The sequence below is a fragment of the Mus caroli genome, chromosome 12 (genome assembly GCF_900094665.2).
Source record: "Mus caroli chromosome 12, CAROLI_EIJ_v1.1, whole genome shotgun sequence".
NCBI classification, from domain to species: domain Eukaryota; kingdom Metazoa; phylum Chordata; class Mammalia; order Rodentia; family Muridae; genus Mus; species Mus caroli.
In genome coordinates this window covers 22752888-22774175 of record NC_034581.1, presented here as the reverse complement: position 1 = coordinate 22774175, position 21288 = coordinate 22752888, and the positions used below count along the sequence as shown (strand labels likewise).

At 42.4% G+C, this 21288-nt stretch overlaps 1 long non-coding RNA gene across 1 annotated transcript in view; it reads right to left on the bottom strand.

The window, feature by feature from the left end:
- Positions 1–2118: 2118 nt before the first annotated feature.
- The window catches only part of LOC110306457, a 28038-nt gene continuing 8868 nt past the window's right edge, over positions 2119–21288 (bottom strand). Inside the window, exon 3 of the long non-coding RNA XR_002379280.1 lies at positions 2119–2480. This is a non-coding gene — a long non-coding RNA (uncharacterized LOC110306457). The remainder of the gene's footprint in view (positions 2481–21288) is intronic.

Below are 21288 nucleotides of genomic sequence, written 5' to 3'. Positions count from 1 at the left end.
GCTTGGGTTATGTTTATGACCTCATTTGCATGCCTACATCTGATTGGTTAACTTCTCTCTCATCTGATTGGTTAACTTGTCTCTCATCTGATTGGTTAATTTTGGTTAATTCTCAAAACCTCATCTTGGCAAAAGAACTTTACTGCCTATGTATGCATGGTGGCCAGCGGAAGCCAGCGCCACCCTGCAATGGCACATATGGCTTCCCACAATTTTGGGAAATCTCTGGCTACCCCTTAACAGCTGAAGAGTTGAATTCAGCAAGCATCTCTGGCTTAGGAGAATCTTTCCAGAGAGGTTGACCCCTGACTCCCTGCCACCTCCATCACCTTTGATGGAAGGGATGTAAATCACTCCAGCATCAACCCCAGGAGTGACTTTGAAGGAGTTACAATCCACTTTGCCCTGAAAGGAAGCAAAGAGTCTGTAAACATCGCTGCATCGTTGAAGTCAACGTCCATTGTCTGACTCTGGGCACTGACAAAGATATAGGTGTACTTCACTTTGTTGTAAGGTGTACTTTATTACAGGCCCATCATTTACCAGGAATATGAGATCCTCACTGTTTCACAACAAACAGACAGCTTCACAGACAGTGTAATTTAGATGGGATACCTTCCCTTTTAAAAATAAAGAATACTTTGGCAACTAAAGGAAGAACTTTTTATAGCAGGAGAATGTTCCTATTTTTTATTGTTGATGCATCATTACCTTCACATATTATTTAATGCTTTCTAGTTCTGTCCTGAAAATAGACAAGTGGGGAGTATTAGAGAATTCTGGTTTATTTTGCTGTCATTTACTGTGCTAGTACTGTTATGTGAGTATAGCACTGACCCTTAGACCCCCATGGCTGGAGATGCTGGACATGGCTGTGGGGACACAACAGATGGGAGGAGTCTGGTCCCTTCATCACCATTCACTGTAACACAGTGACACTTCAGTGAGACCCTCATGTCAGGTGTCTTCTTCTGTCTTTGCCCAAGTCAGTTGCAGCTGGTTGTTCTTGTTGTTGTTGGGTGGTGTTGTTGTTTTGATAACTTCAGACTTACATACATATTCTAGGCCCCACATGGTGGTCTATGACTTGCTTTCCACTGCATTTTTCCTGTTCTCTGAGAATGGCATCTGATTTATATACCAGGCATTTGTTGTGGCTGATTGGAAGGTGCGTACTGAAGAGCTGCTGAATAAATAAGCTAAGACACTGTTCTGAAGAATGCAAGGCTCCTTAGTCTTGACTAGAATGATCTCATTTCCTACAAGTGGCTCTAATGGCAGTAAGTCCTTCTCCTTGGCTTAACTTCTGGCCATACCTAGCTCTTTTCTGTACAGCACTTTCCATCCTTTGAACTCTGTCTTTATCTGACTCCCAGAACACTGTTGTCTATGATTTCTGCCTTTCTCTCTTCTTAAAATGCCTGTTTACTGTATTTTGTATAGGTATAAATATGTGCCTGGATGTATATATGTGCACCAGTTGTGTGGATGAACCTGTAGAGATCAGAAAAAGGCATAGGATCCCCTGAGTCAGGAGTTACAAGTGGTTATGAGCTACCATGTGAGTGCTGGGAATAGAACCCAGGTCCTTTGCAAAAGTGGGTGATAAATGCTATTGACCACTAAGCCATCTCTCTAGTGCTCTACCCCTTTGTTTGACTTTCTTCCCCTTTGTTTGACCCTCACCCTCTCCCTCTCCCTTCCCCTCCCCCTTCCCTCTCTCTGGTCTCCTTGGCCAGATCCCCATCTTCCTGACTCCAAAAATTTAGGGAGCTCTGAGCTTCAGCTCATGTTTTCTTCCACTTTGTGATCTTCATGATCTCATGCCACCCACAGCTTTAATTACTAGCTAGTTAGCAATGACCTCCAATTAACATTTCCTACTCCGGCGTCTGTCTAATTTCTATGTTTCTGTATTTAATTGCCTATTTTGCATCATGCCCACTGTTAATGTTTATTATGATCTTCAAAAACATATGTTAGAATCCCATGAGTATGGGCCTTATTGGAAAATAGGGTCTTTGCACATGTAAAGATGAGGTCACAGTAGATTAAGGTGGGTCCTACCTATTTCAATGACTATGACTTCAGGAGAAAGAAAGAGACTCAGAAGAGAGACACAGGAAGATTAACATGTTACATCAGATGCAGAAACTGGACAGACACATCTGTAAACCAAGGGATATAAAGAGTCCTGGATATGACCAGCAGCTGGACAAGACCAGAAAGACTTCTCATCTGGAGCATTCAAGATGAATATCTGGATTTCGGACTTCTGGCCTCCAAAACTAGGAGCTGATAATGTTTTGAATTTCAAAGACTCCTGGGGCCACTTTGTTATGTAGCCCCCAGAAACCAAGAATGTCCACAATACATATCTTTAAATTTTTGTTTGTTTGTTCTCATGAGATATAGTTGCATGTCATCATACAAGCTGGCCTGGAATTCAAAGTGATCCTCTGGTTTCAGCCATCCAGGTCCTGGAATTGTACGTGAGAAACTTGGTGAGTTCTCATTCTTTAACCCTAACCCCATTCATCATATACTTTCATGACTGCATATTATTCTGGTTTCTTTGGTCAACAGTCTTGGTGTTGCAGTCTTATTGCTCATTTGGGTTATCATGGGAGCTCATGATGTGTGTTTCTGCTTGTATATGTACCTCTTCATGTGTATATATGCACACGTGTCTGGGGAGGTCAGAGGTTCATGTTGGGTTTCCTTCCTAATTGCTCTCTACTTTTCCTGTTTCGAGGCATGGTGTCTTGATGGTCTCTGTCTGTTGCTGATCTGTTTAGGCTAGTTGTCTAGTAAACCCCAGGAACCTTCCTCTGCTGCCTTCCCAGTGCTGGATTATAAGTAGTCACTACTGTGACTGGCTGCATTATCTGTGTTCTAACCCTAGAACTCGCTTCTCTTTCTTGCATGGCAGGTACTTCATCTATTGAGCCAGCTCCTTAGTCCTAGTTATACAACCTCTTGCTTGGACATCTGGTCAACACAGTTTGTTCTAGCAGCAGAAGCCACATGGCCCACTCCTCATGCTGCTCAGATCTTTCTGTTGTTACTACCTAAGCACAGTGCACTAATATCTACCCCTCTGCCGCCGGGAACTTATCCACTTTATAGCCTGACTTCCTTCACAAAGATAGAAGCTCTACAAAGGCAAAGAATGCAGTCTCTTTCTTGGCTGTGTCCTTAGGGCTCAGGTCAATAACTGGCACTCTATGCATTATCTGTTAGTTGGATGAGTTATAGCCTTGCTTAGATTCATGATGTCTGTCAGTTGGGTTGTTCTTCTCTCTATTACAATCACCATGCAGAGCAGTCTAGCCTAGAGGGGGCAGATCATTATCAAGGTGGACTGTGGTTTGTTCTTTTTTCATCACTGTAAAATCTTGGCTGAGAAACAAGGCTATGGGTGTTCAGTGTCTCTAAGTAGTGGTAGGTACCTATAACACTAAAAAGCTTAACCCATAGAAGCTTCAGGTTTGTCTTCTTTTCTCATTCAATATCTCTCTTAGACAAAGCACCACATCTATTTGGGAGTCCAAATATTTCTTTATTGCTAGAAAGCCTGAGAGGTACTGAGTTATAATATGGCTTGGAACTCTATCCTGGACTATTTGTGTGAATAAATGTTTAGGTTCTAGGTTTTGGTTCAATCCAAATTCTGTTTTTCTGACCTTGATGTTTTCCACCCAGCCTCCAAGTTATTTTTCAAGCGTATCTTTCCTTCTTCCTGGACATAGTTGGGGAGTTGATCTCTTCAACAGTGAGGTTCTGAGAGGTGGATTATGACTGTTTTCATTTTATGTCTTATGTGGTAAATAATAATAATAATAATAACAATAATAGTAATAATAATAATAACAACAATAACAATATTAATACCCTTTCTCTTTTTTTTCTATCCTAGTCTCCATCTTCTTCCTGGCCTCCAAGAGATGAACTTTCCTTGTTCCTTTATATCTCGCTTTGGATGTTTTACTTCAACACAGGACCAGAAGTGCTGGAGTTAGTGACCATGCACTAAATCCTCTGAAAGCACAAGTTCAAGTCATTCTTTCCTCCTTCATGTCAATTTCCCCAGGTTTTTGTTAGATTTAACAATCTATTATAGCTTCTGTCTTGAGACATCTGCATATATTAAAAGTCAATAGTCATCAAATGGGCTCAGAGGACATTCCTCCTTCTTCCTGTCTCCATTCCTTTCATGCTAATATCTGGTAATTAGCTAGAGAATGTGTCAGCAATGTGTGACAGAATAGTTGAAGTGCTATTGTTCTGTAAAAGATGGTCAAATTCAGAGGCAATGCAAACAGCTCATTGTCCCTTCCTAGCTACAGCATCAATATATCAGGCACTGAATTAGATAACCTTCAAGAAAATGGGTGGTTGCCAATAAGGAGAAAAATTCAGGTCCTGAAGCTAAATTTCAAAGAAACAAGAATTGAAATAGGTACACAATGGTAAGATTCACACGCCCATCTGCTTGGGTATTGGTTATGGTAGCTGAACCATCTGCAGGTCTTTCACCCTTCTCTAAGGCTGCATACATCTCAGAATGATGAGTTTGAAAACAGAGGTCTGACCTAGAGGCCACAATCCAAGCATGACCAATGCTCCGCATGATCTACCCACACGTAATTGCTATTCAACCCCTGTGCACAAGTGGCACAGTATTAAGTAATTCTATAGGAACCCCCCCAGGACTCTGCAGCATGTCCCCTAACCACAGGGAATTGAAGCACTGAGAGGGTAGATTACTTGCCTCCCTCCCCCACTTCCAACCTTCCTCAGAACCAGCCAACTAGAAACTGAATCATAGCCAGCAAAGAGAGTTTTAGAAATGAAACTTCAAGCTTTCCAGAACTGGTATAAAAGAAAGTGTGTGAGTTGAGTTGAGATAGAATCTACATCTTTCCCCATGAATTTCAGAGAAACAAAATAAGTAAATGAGTTAAAAAAATGGCTGCAATGTGCTATATAGTAACCATTCTGAAATGTGTTATATAGTGGCCATTCTGCAATGTGCTATGTAGTGGTGATTCATGGCATCAACCGAATACACACCAGATCACACACCCAGAGTGAACAAATAATGTATTATTAAGTACTGATCATTTCTCTTTGGTTCAATTTGTAATCCTCATTTTATAGACAAATGCTCAGAGAGTCAAGTTCATTCATCTAAGAATGTTCTGCCTGGATTTGAACCTGATCAAGCTACTCACACGGCTTACTTTCCTTTTGCTTTATCAAATCACCTTTCAGCATCTATGTGACGAACGGAAAAAAAATTCATCTTCATCGTTGCTGAATACTGACTGAGGCTGAACGTGGCTGCTTCCCTGCTTCCTACACTCACTTGTGCAGATTGTATACTGTGTACATCTTAAGGGCACCACTACCTGGACACAATCCAGGGCCATGCAGTTCTGAGCATTAGAGAATATAAGACACTCTATAAAATCGGTGATTTCGTTTGGAGCTAATTTTACTCACCCTCTCCTTACAGTAGAGAAGTGGGCTTTTAAACGCAGAAGTGAATGTGCTCCCTGGCTGCCTTCACTGGGGCTGCAGTGAATGCTCTTACAGGAACATGTTTTTAGAATCCAACAGCTCTACACTCAAGAGCAGAGTGTAAATGAAATGGCATGGAATATTCTGTGCATAATGAATTGGCCATCTTCTATTCATCCTGCAGATTTGGCATGGTTTTTTTTTTTTTTTTTTTTTGAACATGCACCTGAGAATTCTGCATATTTTCTCTTGAAATCTTAGAATAAAGAATCTGGAAACAAAAGCTGAAGGACCGTAGCTAATGTGAGGTGCACTGTATTTGGTATCTATCTCATCTGCTTCTCTCCCCCTACTTCTGGAGCCTTTCAGAAATGAAGACTTTTCTATGATAGTGGGTGTCTCAGCACAGGTTGGGAAAGTGAAGAAAGCTGGGGATTCCAGGTAGACATTTTATAAGCTCTAAGGAGGGAAGGCATAAGACTTAATCAAGCTCATGTGCACACATATACATGCACACACAACACAACACACACACACACAAACATACACACACACACACACACACTCACCACACACCTCTGCTTCCATTTCCTTCCAAAATGGAGTGGTAAAGACATTCTGCTGTGTTTTAATTTTCCACAGTCTTCCACACACCCCAAATCATTCTTTTTAGCCTCCATTTGCAGAGGTCTAAACATGAACAAATAGAACATGGCTTCTTGCTGAGATTGAATTTAGCTCTTGAGTTTGGAAGATTTCACCCTCTATTGCCTGACTCATCATTCGTGAATCTGTCACGAGGCAGAAGATCATAGCAGACGGGCATGAGGAAGAAAATCTGCTTGCTTGATAGACACTAGGAAACAGATATATGAGGAAGAGAACATCCTTCAAACAATGTTCCCAATGGCTGTGTCCCTCACAGAATGATAAGCCCATCATGGTATTAAGAGTAGGGTCCTTATGACCTAGTTACTGCTGAATAAGGCTACCAGCTGGAGACCAAGACTTCCTTTATATAATGAACCTTTTATAGGACAGTTTATATCCATACCTCAGTGAGGGGATATTGAGCATGCCTGAAGGGGAAGGTACGAGGACTGTCTGCAGTGGGAGAAGCAACTGAGGATATGGTCATCAGTCTAATATCATCCACCCACCCAACCCCACCCCCCATGTCAGAAGTCTCCATTCCAGACACTTTACAGAATACAAAACCACAAATTCTGAGTGTAAGACTGATCTACAATTTCTGCTCTTAAATTTGTAACGATGCCTACCTCACAGGGTTGTATTGACGACAAGGGACCCAGCATGTTCACCCACAGTGAGAGTCAGCTAGTGAGCAGCAAATATACTCTTCCCTCACCCCCTAGGGATGCAGTGAGGCCTGATCCAGTTCCCTCTGGCTATCTCTAAATGGAAAAGGACTCTCAGCAAGAGACCATGCAAAATGAAGTGTTGTGATTTCATATAGGGTTTGTTCCAGGCACACCACTGTGATCAGACATCCAGCCGGGGGCGCCTGCTATTGCAATAATCATACATGTCCTTGCATCTCATTGGGAGATGATGACTGCAAGCTTTAGCATGTCTTTCTAGCTGCTGAGCATGGTAGGTCTCAGGTGGGAGTATTTCAAAAAAAGAAAAAGACATATGGAAGATTGAAGAGGGTTTGTGTCTGAAACCATTTGCACATGGGAACTTCAGGAAGCAGACGTGATGGAGCTAATGTTGAAACTGACAATTCATGGGGGACTTCAGAAGTGCAGAGGAAGAGCTGAATGAAATCACAGTCTCCCCGACCACATCTTTCCCCTTATATCCTAATGCCTTGGATGTAATCTGCCATCTCACAGTTTAGCTCAGAGAGGCAAGCACTGCTGTGAATGCCTCTAATTAGACCCCTTTCTCAGGTGGGATTGCTAGTCCCAGCCATGCTAAGTTTAAGGGATGCAGTTACAGACTTGTACTGTCAAAGATGAGTGCAGCTGGGGAGAAGGCTCAGTGGATAAAATTGCTTGTTTTGCAAATTCAAAGACCGGAGTCTGGACCCCTGCTCCTGTGCTCCATAAAAACCAAGATTCTCATGAGGCTCTTGTATCCCAGCACTTGGGAGGCAGAGAAGGGATTCTTGAGCTGGTTAGACTAGCTGGAACTGGTGAGCTCCAAGTTCAGTAAGAGATGCTGCCTCAAAGATGAACTGGAAAGCAGTTGAGCCACGAGTTCATGATCTCATATGCCCTAGCCCTGAACAAAGCCAGGGCCCATGTCAGGTTTTAGCAGGGAATGCTCTGAATTGGCAGCATAGAGCCCACTCTATGATCATTGTGATCATTGTGGACTGCCAAATGTATGCTGTGAATCCAATCTGAGTCTTCTGCAAGAGTTGTCAGTTCTCCTAACCACTGAGCCATCTCTCTCCAGCCCACAACCTTTTGTTGGCATGGACATGGGCATACTTTATCACTAAAATCCTAAGCATTTCTCCTGAGCTTTCTCTTACTATTGCTGATTTACCTAAAAAATATTCTTTTGTGTCCTTCATTTTAAAAAAAAATGCCTACATACACACACACACACACAAATGTTTACAGGCAGGGGAAAATATGCAGGTCAGAAAACTTACATTTTTTTTCTGTTTGCATTGACTAAGATGGTTTGGAACCACAGGCAGCATTGCCATGTAAGACAGTAGGGCTCTGACCATGGCATTCACCCAGGTTTGTATAGTAAAAGAAAATAGGGCAAAAATCTCAGAATATGGAGACTCAGAAGGTGACTAACATTTTTTTCCGTGCTTAAAAATTAACCGGAAAATGCCACAATGGGAAGGGTAGGGATCCAAGAGAAATAATTCTAAATTTCAATAGCTGGAAACAATAGACAAACACAAAAAATAAAGTAATACGGTGTGATAAACAAGACTGTACACTAAATAGCCATATATCCTATTAATAGAAATAAATAAAAAACAAAAGAACAATCTATAAAATATAAAATAATTTTTGTATCTATAGCATTCACCAGAAGGTGGGATACAACTTTCCATTGTTTGGAAATGGTTTGGTATAGTGATCCCCATTCAAAGAGGAGGAGAGCTGGAAAAATATTAATTCTTGTAGCAAATAACTGGTCACTGTGACCTTATCTGGGAGATCCCAGTTGACTGCACCAGTAAGTCTTGTGATAGTACCCACCCATTTCTTGACAAAGACATGAACACATAAAACATACACATTTTGAATATAGCCAAGGCTATGTGAATAAATGACAAGCCTCAGCAGATAATAATAATAATACGTCAATCTGAGCTCATTGTAGTTAATTATTGTTAGCACAGGTAATACTCTAATGTAAGATGTCACAAGAGAAGGGGGAATTTAGAAATTTCTCATACTTTATTAGAATTTTCTATACAGTAAATATTATGTTGATTTAGAGTTTAAAATAAAAAGGTGCTCTATTTCCTGATCTCTATACAACCCCGGCCTTAGTCTCCTCGTTGAGGCTGTAATACTGAATGAGAGAACATCCCTGGCCTGGCGAAGTATATTTTCTACTGGGACAGATTTCTTGGGCTTTCTTTATATTGTCATTAAATTTGGATCTGTGCACAAATTAAATTTGCATGAATGCTATTTTGAGGCGCTCACTTCCCTCTGCCATTCAGAAACTTCTTCAGATGTCAGGCATGACAAGAAGTGAACATGAATGTAGACAATGTCTGCCGAGGCTCCGCCAACAGTTGATTCACATACCATGCCTGTCCCGCCCGCTCCGTGAAAGGAAACTGTGATTATTGATTGCACACAAATCCTACTTCAGGGGGTATGTCTCAGTATTTAGCCAATAAAAAGGTATCCATTGATACCCTCTCAGCACGAGGAAGAAGGCACAGTGATCAATGCCAGGAGGCTGAGGATGTCAATCGGTTGGTGGAGTGCTTGCCCAGCATACATGAAGCTCTGGGTTCCACTCCCAGCATCATACACAGTCAACGCATTAGTGCACACCTATAATCCCAGCAATGGTATGTGGACACTAGAGCGTCAGGATTTCAAAGTGATTCTCTGCTACAGAAAGGGTTTGAGACCAGCCTGGGATACATGAAACTTTGTCTTAAAACAAAATGAAAAAGGAAACTCACTCCCAAAACAGGTGCTGATAGGAACATATCGGCAAGTATAATTATCTGAAACCTTTTGGCAGGTGGAAACCATTTATATAGCCCTCAAAGATGGCACCTTTGTAACAAGTTATGATAACTGACGATCTTATTAGTCTGATTAGTTGGCATGCTGTCAGCTTTCAGTAACTACAATAAGGAAGGGACACAATCAACTTCTAAGGAAAAACAGGTTGATTTTGGTTCAGACTTTAGAGGACTCAGTCCATACCCAATTATTCTTCTAAATTCTAGTATTATAGCCTGGTGACGTATATGGACTGGGAGCACAGTGCTTGAGTCACTCACGGATTAGTCAGATAAAAAAGAGAGAAAGAGAAAGGACTGGAGTCCCACAATGCCTTTCAAGAAAAACACACCTTCAGTGCCCCTAAAGACTTCTCAATAGAACTCATCTTTTAAAACTGAAATCAAATCCTATATAATACTCAGGCATATCAAATGACAGCCTTGGGAACTAGAGATGTAGCAAGACACCAGATGGACCAAGTATGCATATTGCCTCTGCTACAGTGACTCTGCCAATAAGAGTGCTCCTGGACCAGTATTTCTTTTCCTATCTGACTTTTTTCATTTAACCTATGTCTTCCAGATTCATGCTATTAGATGGCCTCCTTCTTCAATGAATAGGATGGCAATGTGATGTCAATATGGTTTTCATTCTCCATCCATCTCTTGAGGGATACTTATGTTGGTGTATATTGGCATAGTGCTGTAGTCACCAATGCAATGTGGGTGTTTTCAGCAACTACCATCTTACTCCCCACACTGGCCACCTTTACTTATTTTTCCAGCAATAGAAGAAGGGATGTCCCTTCATCACCCGACCTTGCTGGGACCTGTTGCTTTTTGTCTTTATGATTTTTGTGACCGATCTGACAAGAAGGAGGAACTATCCCATTGTGGGTGTATTTTGCATTTCTCTGGTGATTAGAGATAAGATTGTTGCCTTACGAATAAGGAACATTTGTAATTAGCAACACAGATTACCTTTGTATACAGAAAACAAGTCTCATTTTGTGAACAGACTCAAGTCATGGTAGGAAGTGTACATGCACTAATTCTGCACTGACCTTTGCAAAGCTCATGCCAGAAATAAAGGAGGTTTTTGGGGTCTGGAAATGATTAACACAGATTCTGTCACGCACTAGGCTGGTGAGTTTCTGTCTTGGTTGTACTTTGCTCATAATCGACAAGGTCTTGAACACCTGTCTTACCATCCCCACATATGTATCTTTCTAATGAGTGAGCCTCCTGTACCATGCTCACTGTCATGATGAACATGAACTAAGCTGGTGGTTTAAAGAGTATGTTTCCCTACACACACCATCTTGGAGCTCTACTTATGAACAGAAGCATGGAAGATGACTGCACAGCAGTATAACTGGCATTGAATAGGTATGAAACAGCAAGGGGCAGTTGGAGTATTGGTACATCCATGACAGTGACAAGCAGGGATGTGGATAGCTCCAATTGTGTCTTGCTATCTGTTAGAAGAGACTTGTTGACCTCATCTAAGGATGAAGAGGAAAACATAGATCTAACAACCTCCAGGAAAAGATTTTTTTTTTTGATAGGAAGCAGTCACCTAGACACAGTGGAAAAACAAAGCTGCCTAATGACTGTGCTTTCACAGGGGACAGTTAAACAGTTTAAATGTCAACACTGCTGGAGGAGACGACTTGTCTTGAGAAAGCAAGTGTTTCCTAAGGAAGCCTGAGTAGCATCCCAGTAGAAGAGAGATCCAGTCTCCATGCAACACATGCTCCTGCTTCTCAGTGTGCTCGGGTACATACCACTAAGATCCTCTTAATTGTCTGAACATCCCTTGAGAAATTCCTCACCTCTCCTCAACAAAAGCCATTCACAGCACACATTTCCTCCACTGTCCCCATGAAGAGACCTGAATGTGGCACTTGTAAGTACTTTCCAAATGTCTCCCTAGCCTTTCGAGAGGCTGTGGAGCAACCCTGTGGCTTGCTATCATAACTGGCTGAACTCCCCTCCCCCCCAAAAAATATGGGATTGGGATGAGCATAGTGAGTGCTCAGCTTGGTGTGGAGTCAACTCCACCATATCACTGGGGAGTCAAGAATGGGAACCCCAGAGGGAGAGAGTCAAAAAAGTCACTGAAGCAGAGGAGCCAGAACTACCACTCACTCACTCAGAGGACCTAATGTATACTTGGTCCATGCTGCCTACTGTGTATATATGGGGACGCATATCTTTTTTTGGGAAGGGTACAGTATGAACCCTTGTTTCTTAGTAATGTTAGTTTTCCCCCCACTGAAAACAAGACTCTAGAGCCCTGGGCCATGGCTCTGCATCTTGTATGTCTGTCTGAACTAACAGACAGCTCACTTCCTAAGGACAGACTGAATGTGCTGGCCTCTTCCTTCCCTACTAACCCCAGATATGTACTGTTTATTAACAGACCAGCTAACTACACTTAGTCTCAACTTGGATTCTTATATAAAAACAACTATTCCATTAAGTAAGCATAATTATGAATGCCATCTCCACACCAAGCACTGGTGTAAGTGTGACAATCCGAAGTGAGTGGAGCCCTTTTGGAATTTGCAACATGGAGGGGAAGATAAGAAATCCTGCATACAATTAGAAGACAGCAGGGTAGGCTAAACATTAAAAAAAAAAAAAAAAAGAACTCAAAGATAGAAGCCCTGCTTTCTGAATGTAGTATTTTAAGTGATTTCACCACCTTTACTGTCAGCAAGTTAATTTGGCAGGTAATACATGAACACGATATCAGGATTGGGCCTGCATTTAAAGCCAACTCCCCTGAAACACCCACATATACATAATAATGGAACTGTTGGTATCAATAATTGACAGTAAAATAAATCTACAGGAAACCCAATTATATCTTTCTTTCAGACATCATATCACACTGTTCATAAAATTCAAGGCTGGCCTACAGCATACTCTGTGTGGGTAGCAGGGGCTCCTCTCAGGAGGGAGGGATGCTGCAGAGGCCAGGAGGGGCTTCAGTCAGTCTCAGAACCCGGGACTCGAGGACTAGCCGACGTGTTTGTGTATGCGGGACCAGAACAATTTCCAATGAGCTTTATACCTGCTCAAGTGGTTTCTCACTGAGGGTACATTGATTGTCAAGGTGCCCAGTGGGATTCCTCTGAAGCCCTTTAACTTCTGCACCCACCAGCTCATTGGGAGCAGTTGGCTTCAATCCCCATCAGTGCTTTCTCCTGAACAATCCAAAGAAAATGCTGATGGCCAGAAGTAGGATTATGTATTCACAATATTTTCATATCTATGCAAGGAGACATAAGCACAGAGGACATCATTTACACTAAACATCCTGGTGTGCCGCTACGGAAGATGAGGTTTGCACAATCCGACAGGAAAAGAGACATTCCTTTAAAAGCAGAAGCCAATTATATAAGATGATACTTGCTTCATTTGAGAAGTCTTTCTGATTTTTATATTTAAGGATTTACAGCAGGGACGATGGGAGAGAAAAGAATGAGCCACGAAGGAAGGGCTTATTCAATGTGGCACCTTCTGTGAAAGTCTTAAAAAATCAAAGTACAGTACATTTCCCTCCCCTCCCCACTGTCTCCTTCCTTCCATTTTGAGCATTTTTGCATCTGCCACTGTTAAGGAGGGCGGGCGGTTGCTTTTCAGAGTGTCCCTCATAGGCTTTCCCTGCTGGCCACACGGCCTTCTGTGCGAGGGCTGCAAGCTCGTTGTATTTTTCCGCTGTGTCTAAATAGAAATCGTTCATTCAAATCTTATTCAACTTCCTAGATATAAAATGCAGAACGTGGCAAGGGCCCAGCGCTCTCTGCGGTCCGATGCAAATGTATGCAAATTTCTTCATATTAGAATCATTGTCTGGTTGTCATCCTCGCACGGGGCACATCAAAGCCATATGACCTGATTTTTGCACCTGCTGTTTAATTAAATTTACAAGGCAGACACACTCTCCACTCCCACTGTTGCACAAATCCGTCTTTACAACCACAGCTTCTAATTTACAAGGCAGTTGACTGCTGAGTTTTTTTTCCATCCATAGCTGCCCAACTGCTCTTTGTTAGACTGAAGACTTTAAAATAAAAAAAAAAAAATTAAAAAAGGAGGCCATCATTTTGGCAGATGGATTAACAGAAATATTAAAAATTAATTTTTATTTTCCATCCAAGGCTTGATTTTTAAAGCTCTTCAAGTACACAATCCATATATAGCAAATTGCATCTTCTTTATGGATGTGTGTTGAGGGGTTTGGCCTGGGCACACAACCAGCATGTGGGTTATGACGATGCAAAGAAGGGTCTGAATCCACGCTTTAAAGCAGACTAGTTCTGTCGCTTACCCCTCGTATTAGGCAGGTTAGCGCTGCTGGGTTCTCCACAGTTTTATGGTTCTAATTACTTAGAGAGCAAGGGTGGTCACGCACAAGGATGGAGACAGGAGGACAATCACAGTTCTGAGGGCTGTGACTGTTTTCAGAGAGATATTTATTAGTGAGAGTGCTGTGCTGTGAAACTCTCCCTTGGCCTCCATCCCTGAGAATTTTAATCTCCGCACCACAAGTATCTAGACAACAGGGGAGGAAGGAAACAGGAATGTTGGACCCTCCTTGCTTTCTATTGCGTTTCTGTATAATACATTCTACCCCCAACAGCCACCGAGGTCTTCTCTCTCCAAGAGCCCATGGCTCAAGTTCATATCCTCTCCCAAGGAAGCTAGTCTGTGATAGGGAGCTGGGGAAATGTTTAAAGAGGTTAGAAGGAATGAAGAATACTTCTTTGTCTGTTCTTCCTCGTTCATCCAGGCTAGGGGCCTAGGTTGGCTGATAATGCCCCCTGTGTTACTGTAGGACATTCTATTTATTTTTATTCAGTCTGAAATCCTTAAGATCCTCAGAGCCATCATTTTAATGACATAACTTGAAAGATGATTTTCAGATAAAGGGAAGTGAACTTCTGAGAACTGACCTATAGGTGGCGCCACAAATTCACCAAACCAAGGAACACTGCAGTCAAGTTTGGAAAAAGTGGCATAAATTTAAAACCTTGAGCTACACTAACTGTGGGACATATGGGTTGCGTCCCAGGCCTGCCCAAGAATAACTTTGAAGAAAATTTTGTTTTCTGGCAATACAGATGCTAACACACCACAGAACCTTTAAAAAGAATAAATATGTAGATGGCTCAGAACTTTCAGAATAATTTAACCTTCCCCCAAAAGTTAAGATAGGAGCAAAAAAAAAAAAAAAAAAAAAAGATAGTATAAGATTTAGTGCTCTGCCTGGGGGGGGCGGGGAAGCAATTTGGTGACAGTGATGCTCAAAGAACAGTTTGCCAGTTGGTGTGCATTTAATAATGCTTTATTTTGTTAACTTCCAATGTAAAGGGAAAGAGAGACATTTAGAATAATCTGATCCTTGATGAATAAATAATATGAAAATAATGTCCTGCATGTAGAAAAATGCATAAGTATCCAAATTGTGATCTTTTTCCTTCTTTTTTTTCTATGGCTGCCTGTTGAACTGCCTGTTCCAAGTGTTTCCAGTTGTGGATCCACTGTAACACTTAGGTAGGTGTTGCCTGGGAAGAGCAGTTTCTAATGAAGCAGGATTTGTCAGCCCATGATTATAACTGCAGTCGAAGCTCTAAGACATTAGCATCTGAAGAAGCAGTAAGCCTTTAATTCTTAAATGTCTTGATTGGTCTCAAAAGTGACCAGACGCAAGTCAGAAGCAACAGGCGTGTCTGTTGTAGCTGTAAAGACCAGCAGCTCTCTTGACACAGGGGTTTCTTGCTTTGGGGTGGACTTCTGGAGAAACATAGAAAGGACATACAGAAGACGGGTATAGCTAACTTAGTGCTGTTTAGTCCCTTTGACTATGACATCCCCTGTGTGATGGAAGCTTCCAGAGAGAAGGAAGGGTCAGATGACACCCTTGACATGTTTTTTGGATAAGGGCAGCAAGCAAGACTGGTTTTTATTTTTTCCTTAAGTAAAAATGGTTTAGCATGGGGAGCTAAGCATATGATTCAATGGTTAAGGGTTAGAAGACACGGGTTCATTTCCCAGCACACAAGTGGGCAGCACGTGACCACCTACAGCTTCAGTTCCAGGGCATTTGATACACTTTTCTGGCCTCTGTGGGCACCGGGCATTTACATGGTCCATAAAAACTTACATAGGCTCACACACATACACATAATAAAAATAAATGAATGTTTAAAAGCAAAAAACCATGATGCAGGTGCTGAGAATCTGGCTTAGCAGATATGGTCTTCAGTCTACAAACAAAAGGAATTGACTTTGAGCCCCAGCATCCCTGTGAAAAGATGGGCTCAGTGGCACCTGCTTGTTGCTTGTAACCACAGTGCTGGGGAGGTAGGGACAGGAAGATCCCTGAGGGTCACTAGCCAGCCAGCTTCTCATGTTTGATGAACTCCAGCTCAGTAAAAGGCCCTGCCTCCAAAAGCAAGGTGAATGACCCCTGAGAAATCACACTTATGACTACATCCTCTGACCTCCACACACATGTAACACATGATCATGCATAAACATAAACATACATATAAACATGCACATGTACACAGGGACACACCGATATATACACGTGAACACACAGAGACATATCACACCACACACACACACACACACGCTTAACATGGTGGTACAATTAGCTGTGCAGATTGTCTATCCAAAATAAACAGGCCAAATAAGACCATTGCGATACGTTTCAATGTTGAAGAAAAAGGCTCCTGCAAACAAAAGACTGACTCCTGTGAGCAGGAATCTGACTACTGCAGCTTATCTTGATTTAAGCTTTCATTACATTCTCACAGGCACGATTCAAATGGAGACGAAAACTTAAGCATTACTGTGTGCAGTGCTTCCTGTCAGCCACTGGTTCTTCCTTCACACATGCACACTAAAATGAATGCAGAGGTACCAGTCCACTTTGCATGAAGATGCATGCATATGTGTGTATACATACAATTGGAGAAAAGTAATGTGGTGCTTGAGTCTGCGTCTCAAAGCAAGGACTGCCAATATAAATCTCTTGATTGGATCTATGCAGAGCATCTCATCTTCTGTCTCTCCTGTCAGGCACAGAGCTGGGTCATTCGCAGTGTCTTCTTCTTCACCACGTTTTCACTGATATACTTTCCAGATGTTGACCACTGGCTGGCTTGTGTTAAATAAACATGTAGTCTCTTCTTGGGGAGTTCATGCTTTATTGCAGAGGCAGATGCAATAAAGAGATGGAGGTATGATTCCAATGATGTGAACTAGAGCTTGCTTTTTGCAATCATCAGTTTGTTCATGAGCACAGTGAGGCCAAAGCAGTTCTTTACCAAGTTGGAAGGATTAGGTAAGGCCAGCATTCAAAAGATCAGACATTTGATGGGTCTCTATGAGACTCGACAGGGTTAGGCTGGCCATGCACACAGAGTCCTCACATAGACTGTACAACTTTCCTAATCAACTCGGTCACCCCAGAAACCCATGGGCTACCCCAAAGTCAGCTCTATTTTTCATAGAAGTGAGAATCACTGATTTCTTATGTGTCTTTTTCTTTTAGTTTAGGTTTAAGGTTTTTTGTTTGTTTATTTTTTAAACCATGTTTCACCACCTGCCCATAATCCTGTGCTAATTTGCCTAGCATACCAGACTCTACCTCGGCCAGCAGAGTCCCTTCTCACCAGAGTCCCTGTACTTGATGGTCAGCCATGACATCTGCTCTCATTTCTGATGGACCATGAACTCTGTCAGAGAAAACTCTTGCATTGAGTGAGGTCTCTAGGTGGTGGAAGTCTTTCTGGTCTCTCCTTTTATATCAGCTAAAAGTCTGTGAAGATATTAGGATATAAACACAGACCTGGGCATTTTGCTTAGGGACACACCTGAGCATAAACCAAGGAATAGCATGGTTCTTTGTCATGAAAGAAAGTAGATGATAGAAGCTTCACCCTATCTGTAGTTAGCTAGCAAGGAAAGCAATAAGGTACTAAGAGGGGCAGCAGACAGCCATAGAGTCTGAGGTATAGGGGTACAGGCTGACATGTGGCCAGACTGGGGGTGGAAGGTAATATATGTGTGTGACATTTAAGTATCTCAGATGCAGTCGGAAGGCAGGCAATGGAACCCTAGGTTTTGCTTATCTACAGGCAGGTTGACTAACTGATATGGTAAGGTATCAAGTATGACAGTGCTGGAGATGGCCTGTTTGGCTACTTCAGTGAGAAAGAAATTCTCATGATTTAGTGACTTAAACAACTGCTAGTTCAACACTCCAGGATTCTGTCACCTCTATCATGAGTGAGATGTCATGTGTCATGTACCTCCTCGGGCCATGAGGAAGTCTGGTGAGGCAACTCCAATCTCTTCACAAACTGCAACGCTGGAAATAGAAGTCAGGGGCTGTGAGTCCACCTCCCTCAGCCCTCAGTGCACGGTCACTGAAGGCATCAGGCTTCCCTTGCTGCAGTGACATTATTCTGATGCTTAATGAGGATCCAGCGTGGGGAAGCCTGACAGATACTTGGTTGGTCTTGTAAGCGGGGTAGGGTGGATCCAATTGAATGGAAGAACATTTGAAAGAGTGCGTGGGATTCTGGACCTGCAGTGTCTAGCAGGAAGGTGCACAGACACAGAATGGACATTATGATTGTAGGCCCTGGCCAACAGTGGTTGCTCTGCAGAAAAGTGTTAGCTTCCATTGTAAATGGGCAGCAACTGGTGACTCTGGTGCTTCTAGTCTGATGTAGAGAAGACGACTGTGTCAGTATAGAAAGACAGGTAGATACTGGGTCCCCATGTTGATCCTGCAAGACTTGTTTCCATGTCTCCCAGTTCTCTCCCATCCTCTCTGCATGTCTATGTTCATGAGAGAAGTCTCCCAGTTCCAAGCCTCTGTCCCCCCTAGTTAGGAAGTCATGGTGTTCAGCTCAATGCCCTAAGTCTCAGCATCTCCATCACTAAAGTGGATAAACCCGACTTTATGGTAGATGATGGGGAGGTTCAAGCAAACTGTACATTTTCCCAGTCCATCATTGTTTGATATGTTACAGTTGCTCTCTGAAGTTTGTTATTGAATGGCCAGCATCCTTGAGGGAAAGGACCATCTCCAGGCACCTTTGGATCCTTGGTCTTTGCTACTGCTTGATGACTGATACATCCTTTTTTAAATCATCATTCTTAATTGCCCATGAGAAGGTGACTTCCAGGTGTTTCTCAGTCAGGTGGCTTATAGATAAAAAGGCTTTAGCAGAGAGTATTGGGAAGGAGCCAACGGCTGTTTCCTTTGGAATGTAAAAAAAAAAAAAAAAAAAAACAAAAAACAACAAAAAAAAAAACCTCAAGGAGCCCAGCTCTAGGGAGATATAATGTAAGATCAAACATGAATCAGTGTGCTTGCTATTGCTTTGGAAGGAGGGACCTCTTTCTAGGAGACTGTATCAGGCACTCTAAATGCTTAGCAAATGCATGGCAGGGGACTATGCTCTCTGAATGCTAGATATTTCTGTGTTTCTATTTGGTCAGTGCAATAATTCACCTTGATTGCCAACTCATTGGATTTAGAGTCACCTAGGAGACATACATACTTCTGGGTGTCCATGAGGGTGTTTCTTAAGTGAATGAAGAGGGGATGGGGGCTGAGTCTCAGTAGTCTCTCATCTTCAGGACTGTAGATGCGATGTGGAGAGCTGCTTCATGTGTCTGCTCTTGTGCCTTCCCTGCCTTGATGGCCTATATCCTTAAACGGTGGGACAGAATTAACCCTTCCAATAGTTTGTCTTAGCCACGGGGACCAGTGGTGCATTAGTCATCATGGGCTATGATCTAACTACTATTCAGGGCACCAGGAGCCCACTTTCCATTCACACCCATGTTTCCTTAGGATCACACAGGTCTGTAGAGTTAATGAGACTATATTGGATTTTGGTTCTGCTGCCTACTCAATATAGGCCTAGTCCTAAGGAGATTATGTAGGTGATAATCTAACATCTTTTGAATGCTTTCCAGACAGTCCTGGGCCTCATGGGAAACCCAGTGCTGATAACACCACCCAGTGAACTTCTCTTCTCATTTTTATTTTACGAATAAACTTCCCTTATTGCCCTTCTCAATCAGTGCTTATATAGATCTATACTGAGAACAAATTATCTTTCTACTAAGTGCTAGGCTTTCAGGATCTCAGAATATTCCTTTTCTAACGGTATTGTAGGAAATGCTATGTGCTTTATTGTCATGATTTTTATGGTACCTATTTGTCTCTCCTTCCCTCCCCTAATTATCACAAATTAGGAAATTAACTCCATTGTTCACTCTGAAATCAAGCAAAACTACCAGACAAATGCAGGCTTTTTGATCGGAGTGTGGGTTCAGCCTGTCCCCTTGGTTCCCTGTCCTTCCAGGTCACCTCCTCTGCTGGAAGCTGGGAAGTCTTGAAGCTGTACATCTCTGGACTTCATTTGGTCTTTGCCATGTATTTGCTCAAATTGTCTCTAGGAGTCAAAGAACACCTACAGAGGTTTTGAAGCTCTCATAAAACCTCTCCCACACAGCCTGTTAGGAAAAAGTAGACAAAGGTTGGCCATCAAAGGAGGCTAGGCATCTTGTACACATAGCCATAACGTTTCTTTGACCTGCAAGGGCAGGAGGTAGGGGTACTCTATCTCTGATCTGTGAAGAGAGGGAAGCTCTTTTTGTTTCTAAATAAAACCAGAGTATTTTTATTGATTGACAATTTTCTATATTGTGCACCTTCTGCGCAGATTCACTCATCATTCCTGTCCATAATTTCTCTAGTATCCATCTTCTCTACTACCCAGCTCTTGCTAAGGTATACACATCAAAGCTAAAAACATTTCCAAGGGACTCATTGACATCCCCAGCCATAAGTTTTTATTCCAGTGTGTTCCAGTGCATTGCGCTGGTAGCTACCCACCTCCAGCCTCCCCCGGTTTGGCCCAGAGCCTCACAATATTGACAGCTTAGGCTGCTAGGAATTGTGACTTTGATGTTGATTTCCTTTCTCACTGAGAGCAAAGGTGGAGAGGCCAGATAACCTCAGCCAATTCGGCTGATGCGCACAGCTGCTGAGTAGGCAACTCTTGACTTTCATGTTGCCATTGTGCAGTGTCAGACCTGTTTGAGCTTGACCCATCCAGTGAACCCCAGATCCCTCCTTGTAGAGACAGAGCCCATGATGCGAAAAAAGTTTCAAGAGTACATTAATCCAGGGAACAAGTCCTGCCCTTGGCTTGCCTCAAGCTGGAGGCTGTGCTCAGGTGGAAGGATAGGACTTCAGTGCTGTGGCTCACTGGCAGTTGACCAAAGTGACTACATGGCTGAGTGTTGGAAAGAAAGACTACCATAGATGAGGAGTGAAGAAAGCAGATTCATTTGGTTGCCTGTGTAACTTGCTGAAGCAAACAGTCACTTCAATGCCAGATACCTACATGTTTGAGGTTTTCAAAGCACAATAAATAAGTTTAAGTTTGAATATGGTCACAATGTGCATGTAAAGTCATTAAAGCAGTTTGAAGCAGGGAATTTTAATATTA